The following is a 6,637-nucleotide window of genomic DNA, read 5'->3' as shown; positions in this document are numbered from 1 at the left end:
ACTGAATCATATGGAAACAAGAGCATCTTGTCTTCATATTATACAGTGTCATAGGTCACAAAACTTGTATTTATCCATGTGGCTTGTTTAGGTGTGACACCTAAGTTGTATAAAAAATATGCAGTTTGGGATGACAGCACTTGAGAAATGATTGGTATTAACTGTTGGCCTAGTTTAGAGATGGGATTTTGAGCATAGAATTTCCAGTCTTGGCATGCCTATCAGTTCATCATCAGCAATGTAGTCACATTTATGCTTAGGAGGTTAGAAGGGAAGACGTGTGGTGGAGAGGAGATATGACATCATTGTTACCCAGCAAGGAAGGAACTCCGATTATGAGAATTAATATAAGCTAGTTTTAATTTGGTTATCAATTGGGATGAAGATACATACAGGTTTAGTGTATTTGTTGCAGTTAAATTTGCTATGTTTGAGAATTTGAGAAATGTTCATCTCTTGCCCACCCCTGAAAAAAAAAACAAAAAAAATTGGAAAATGTTTCTATATGAACTGATACTGAACACATTTTCTGATGTGCAGGGGATTCCGGAGGACTTTGTGTCTAAATATGGAAAAGATCTATCAAATTCAGTAACTTTTAGGCTTCCATGTGGTTCAGAATGGGAAGTAGGATTGACAAAGTACAATGGTGAGGTTTGGTTTAAGAAGGGTTGGCCAGACTTCTCGAAGTTTTACTCTCTTGGCTACAATGACCTGCTGGTTTTCGGATATGAAGGGAAGTCTAGATTTCAGGTTTCCATATTTGATAAAAGCACAATTGAGATCGAGTATCCCGTTAAAGTGTAAATTGGAGATGAAGAAAATGTAAATTTACTTGTGAATTGGGTCACTTCACTTCACTACTGGCTCTGGACTGGCGATTATCTAGTCGTGTGTGCTGTCCTAATGGTCATAAAGATTTTTTTAAATTTTTTTAATACTGTTATTTTGAGAAAAAAAAAGGGGCTGTGACCAGTTACCCATTTTTAGCCCAAAAAATGCCCACTTACTCCACCAAGAGTTTTTTAACCCCATTTACCCAATCTTACATCTATTGACATTTTAGCCCCTGTTAATTAAATTAAAACCCATCCATCTCTTATCAGTCTCTCTCTCCTTCCCAAACTCTCTCTCTCTCCCCCCGATCTCCACCTCCACTCTCTCTCTCTCTCTCTCTCTCTCTCTCTCTCTCTCTCTCTCTCTCCTCCCCATGATCTCCACCTCCGGTCTGTCTCTCTCTCTCTGATCGCCGCGCCGGAGATGCAGTCCAAATCTGAACACGACGATGAAGCTCCAGTCGGCGATCCAACGTTCTCGTCGCCGTTCGATTGATCGGCGATCCAGCCACTCCAACGTCCTCGTCGCAGTTCATCGGCAATGTGTCTACTGCCCCTAACGCTGCCCCTAAACCCTAAACTTAACACGAAGACATTATTTGGGGGCAGTAATGTGTCTACTGCCCCCCACTAAACCATTATTACTGCCCCCCACTAAACCATTAAAACTTGCCCCAGTTTTGTGAAGGGTTCTGACTTCGTATGAAGACATTATTTGGGGGCAGTAATGTGTCTACTGCCCCCCACTAAACCATTAAAACTTGCACCAGTTAAGTGAAGGGTTCTGACTTCGTATGAAGACATTATTTGGGGGCAGTAATGTGTCTACTGCCCCCCACTAAACCATTAAAACTTGCACCAGTTTCAAGGATTCACAGTGTATTGCACTTTATCACAAACAAATCAACAAGAGATGATTACTGTCTTCTAAGAAAGACATTATTGGGTGGCACTAATGTGTCTACTGCCCCCCAATAGACCATCAAACATTACACCGCTTCCTATGTTTCGCAGATTATACAAGTTATTCACACTCAAAACAACAGATAATGTCTAAAAACCCACATTATGAGAGTCAATATTCTGTCTACTGCCCCCCACTAGACTGACACAAACAACACAATTTTTTTCATTTATCAACTACTGCAATTTAACACTACATTTACTTTGGAATAGCAGTTTTCAGTCCGTCAATAAATAAAGCAGTCATCATTGGCCCCCAATACAAAGTCTACTGGGGGGCACTAATGTTACAACTTTTATGGTTATGACTGCACAATAGCAGATAGCCATTTTCAGTCCGTCGTCGATTCCTTCAGAAGGTCAACCCCGGCCTCGCCGAGCTTCTCAGCGACGAGGACCGTCGGCTTGGCGTCGAGCCTGGCAGCGGAGAGCACGACGACGAGTTTCGGCGCGGCGATGGCTAGAGCAGGCGTCGTGGGCGACCTGCCGGAGGGATGGAGGGAGGGAGAGAGAGATCCGACGTCTTCTGGAGAGAGAGAGAGAGAGAGATAGAGAAATCGGTGAGGGGGGAGGAGAGAGAAATCGGTGAGGGGGAGAGAGAGAGAGAGAGAGAAACTGAGAGTAGAGAGATTGAAGGAGAGGGCAAAAAAGTCCCAAAAATTAATAAAAAGAATTAATTGGGTAAAGGGGAAATAATCCCTTAGAGTGTTTTGGGTAAATGGGGTTTAAAAACTCTTAGTCGGGCAAGTGGGCACATTTTAAGCTAAAATTGGGTAAATGAGCATTTTCCCAAAAAAAGAATCTAAAATTTGAATTTTTAGTGGTCAAAATGTCAACGCGCTTTTGAGTTTTGCTTCTTTTGCTTTTTTTATTATTATTATTATTTTTAGAGAAAAGCAAGTTACAAAGAAATATCTTTAGGGCAACCACAATTTAGAAAATCTAAATTAAAGGTTGAAGAAGCTGTGCTTGGTATATTATTGATCCAAATAATAGGGGAAGAGACCATGACCGGTAGAGGTTATAGAGTCCACCAAGAAGTTAGCTTATCAGAACATATGAGAAAGGAGATGACTTCAAACTCACAGACAAGCTTCTTGATATCACGAACTAGGGATTTGACAAGCTTATCTTGCAGTGCTTGATCTCTCACTCACATTTGCATTTGAAACAAATGCTTGTGGATTGGCATTCCCGTTGTACTCTCACAAAACAGTCACCCCATTGTTTCCTTAGCAAGAAACTCTCACCCATAAATCAATTACTCTCTGCCTACGATAAGGAGATGTTCGTCATTCTACACGTAGTGGAAAAGTGGAGGCACTCTATTTTGGGCAGGCAATTCATAATCAAAACTGATGTCACGCCCCGAATTTTAAATACAAATCAAAATCCGAAACATGAATTAATACAACTCACATAAATACAACCTGAATTTTTTTTTCTCAAAACAACCACACCTCACATCGCTCGATATTACATAAACCAAATCTCAAATTTGTTTATTACAGCACACTCTCACCAAATTATATTGTAAGGCTCAAATGAGCATAACTCACCTCACAATTACAATTGCTGTAAAACTAAAACAAATTCTCTAACCCGCACGATCACCGTCCTGATTCTCCTGACCTGCAGGATTACCCGCTACACCGTTTGAATAGTGTACCGGGATTGCAACAATACAAACCCGGTAAGCTTTTTGCAAAGCTCGTATGAGTAAATGAAAGGATTGCACGATTTAAAGTAACACAATCAACTCAAGCACATTTTAATTTTGTTTTGCATAAGAATTGAAGTGTACAACATCACTTCAAGCATCAATCAACTCACATCTCATCATGACTACTCAATAATAAACAACTTCTTACTCAATATATACTCACAGGCTTATGATTTATTTATATAAATCATCCCATGCAGTATATTATACTTACAGGCTTATGATTAATTATATTAATCACCCCATTCAGTATATCATACTTACAGGCTTATGATTAATTATATTAATCACCCCATTCAGTATGTCATGTCATACCCAAGGGCATATGATAACTCGTTTATCCCCCAAGCAGTATGACGGCAGACAGACTAGAGCTCTAACTGTATCGTAAAGTGTCACCTGGGCCAAGGTTCACCTTACGAATGACTGCTTTTCTCAATTCACTCGACTCCTCATTTAATTCATCTCAACGACTCAACTATCGCACTTTACTCAATTACCCATTATCATAGACAACACAACATCTAAGATAAATCACATATTCCAAAGGGTAATGCTCAAAATATAACTCAGTAAATCACACCATCCAATATATATTCCACGTAAATATATATATATGTAGTCACCCACACAAGAGTGACCACTAATACCAACTATAGTTCACATGCAATAAAATCTAGAAATTCATTTTTTTATAGTTAAATACATTTTACTTACCTATGGACCGTAGTCGATCAAGTCCATATAATTTAAAACAAATATTTATTTTCATAAAACAATTTCCACAATTTCTCAATTAAATAAAATCACCGAATTTCGGTTCGTGAATGAACCATGTGCGATTTACTCACCTCGATATTCCCGCTGCGTCTTCAATTCAACACAATACACACCGAAATCGTTCACCCAAGGGAGACCGTCAATCACCTAATCACACATGACCTTAACTTAGCCAATAGCTCAAAAACATACTCAAACGACAATCCAACGGTCGGATCGAAATTAAATGATGATCCAACGGTCGGATCCTCACGGATCGCCATTAGGATCACCCCCCAAAAATCATCACGAAGATCCAACGGTCAGATCTTCCTGAATCGTCCTTACTAACATCTTCACAAATTTATACAAAAATCCAACGGACGGATTCTCACGAATCGCCTCCCTAATCACCGTTTTGCATTTATACGAAGATCCAACGGTCGGATCTTCGCCCATGACCACACAAAGCCACTGGGACAGTCATAAGATCATCGTATCAAAACTACAAGTCCATCTGACGGTCCTAACTTCACATATCACAAATCTAACGATCGAAATCGATCGAAACTTAAAAATTCATAACTTCATCATACGATATCCAAAAATTATGAATTATATATGCAAACGATCGTATCGACACGTAGAACACAAAAATGGACAGAAACTGTCCTTGGGGTGTCCGGAGGTCGCCGGAAACCACCATCACAGTGGCGGCACCACCACCCATCCAAAGTCAAAATTAGACAAAACTCCCAACATCAAAGTCCTTCAACTCAACTCCAATTTCACTTTTCATAACTACACCAAAGTCAGATTATAAGCCAAAAAGTAGAATTTTACCTCGCAAGTTTTGAAACCCGAAGAACCCTAGTTTCCCAATCTTCAAAATTCGATCACCCCGGATCAAATCGCTGCAAGCCTTCTTGGGGATAGCTTCTACTTCCTCTGGGCTAGAAAAACCCTCAAAGAACTCGAGCTATAGTGGCCGGAGCTGGGAGAACCAAGGTGGCGAAGGAAGACGATTTCCAGCTCGGCTGTGCGGCTTCTCGGTCTTCTAGCGGCCACCACGATGGTTATCTCAAGTCGATGTCTTCTGGAAAGTTGTAGAAAACTTCACGGTGAGAAAAATTGCTTTTGGAATCAGGCCGATCGGAGGCCTGTAGAGGAAGATATGGCCAGACAAAGTAGAGCCCAGAAAAAGTGGGGAAGAGCGATTTCGTCTCCGACGAGGCTCTCTTCTCGACCTTGTAGAGCCTCATACAGCTCGTATTTCACTTCGATTTCTTCTACAAACTCGTAAAGGGGGTCGAGACCAGAAAAACCCACTTTGTTTCACATCAATCGGTGGCCGGATGAGGAAGAACGAAGGTGACGAAGGGAGGGGGTCGCGGCTGGGCTCGGGAGAGAAATGGGGAGAAATTTCTGGAGTTCCAGAAATTCTGTCCTCATTTGCAATATTCGGATTTTTTTTCATATTTATAGAAAATCCCAATTTTCAAATATTCGTAACTTATTCATACGAACTCCGAATATTACGTTCCATATGTCCACGAACTCGTATCGACGCGCTCTACAACTTTCATGAAGGAAGTTTTCCCAATTTCCCAATGTATAAAAAGTCAACTCCTTTGACCCCCCTAAAACGTTCAGTTTTCAAAATAAAATCGTTCGAACTAATTCCACACTCCTCTAAGCTTCGTACTCGTGTCCACGACCACGAAATCATTTCCAAAACGTCATCGGAAATTAACTTGAATTTTTCGGGTATTACAACTGATCATCAAACTTTGAAACACATGTGATGGATCAAAGAATCAACACTCCCTTTTCAACAAAGATGGATGGCTAAGTTGCTTGGAGCCTTGGATATCATTGCAAAATAGAGTACAAATATGGAAGTATGAACATAGTTCCTGATGTCTTATCACGACACCGTGAAATTATTTATCAAAGTTTTTCTTTTGAGTCTGTAGGATTAAGCTAGACTTCGTTATGACTTTGTAGGAATTTTCGGAGGATTTTTCGAACACTTGAGCTATTTTTAATGATTTTTGAAAGTTGGTATTATTCAAGAATTATTTAAAAATATAATTTTGAGGCGGCGTAATCTGGAGCGTCAATTTTGATGGAAGAAGATCTGGACCATTGAATTTTAGTACATATTTTGGAAGATCAGTTCGACAAACCCAGACCGACACTGGCTGACCCGTTTTCCCGCGACGGGAAACCCGATCCTTTCTCAATTTTCCGGCCACCTCCCGAAGTCTGATCGGTCTGATTCGCTTCATCTAGTCGGCGCGAGGTGGATCCCGGTCGTATCTTCTCCGAAAAACGGTCGAAGGCGGCAGGAGGA

General features: G+C 40.6%; 1 long non-coding RNA gene across 1 annotated transcript; it reads right to left on the bottom strand.

Annotated features, from left to right (window-relative positions):
- Window positions 1-3,178: 3,178 nt before the first annotated feature.
- LOC133713463 (uncharacterized) lies at window positions 3,179-6,040 on the bottom strand. The gene is made up of 3 exons (XR_009848029.1): window positions 5,125-6,040; window positions 4,374-4,449; window positions 3,179-3,446 (listed from the first exon to the last, which is right to left on the bottom strand). It is a non-coding gene; the product is annotated as an uncharacterized LOC133713463 (long non-coding RNA).
- Window positions 6,041-6,637: the final 597 nt, after the last annotated feature.

Source organism: Rosa rugosa, chromosome 6 (assembly GCF_958449725.1).
Source record: "Rosa rugosa chromosome 6, drRosRugo1.1, whole genome shotgun sequence".
Lineage (NCBI taxonomy): Eukaryota > Viridiplantae > Streptophyta > Magnoliopsida > Rosales > Rosaceae > Rosa > Rosa rugosa.
The sequence above is the reverse complement of the archived record's forward strand: the minus strand, read 5'-3'. Positions and strand labels throughout refer to the sequence as shown.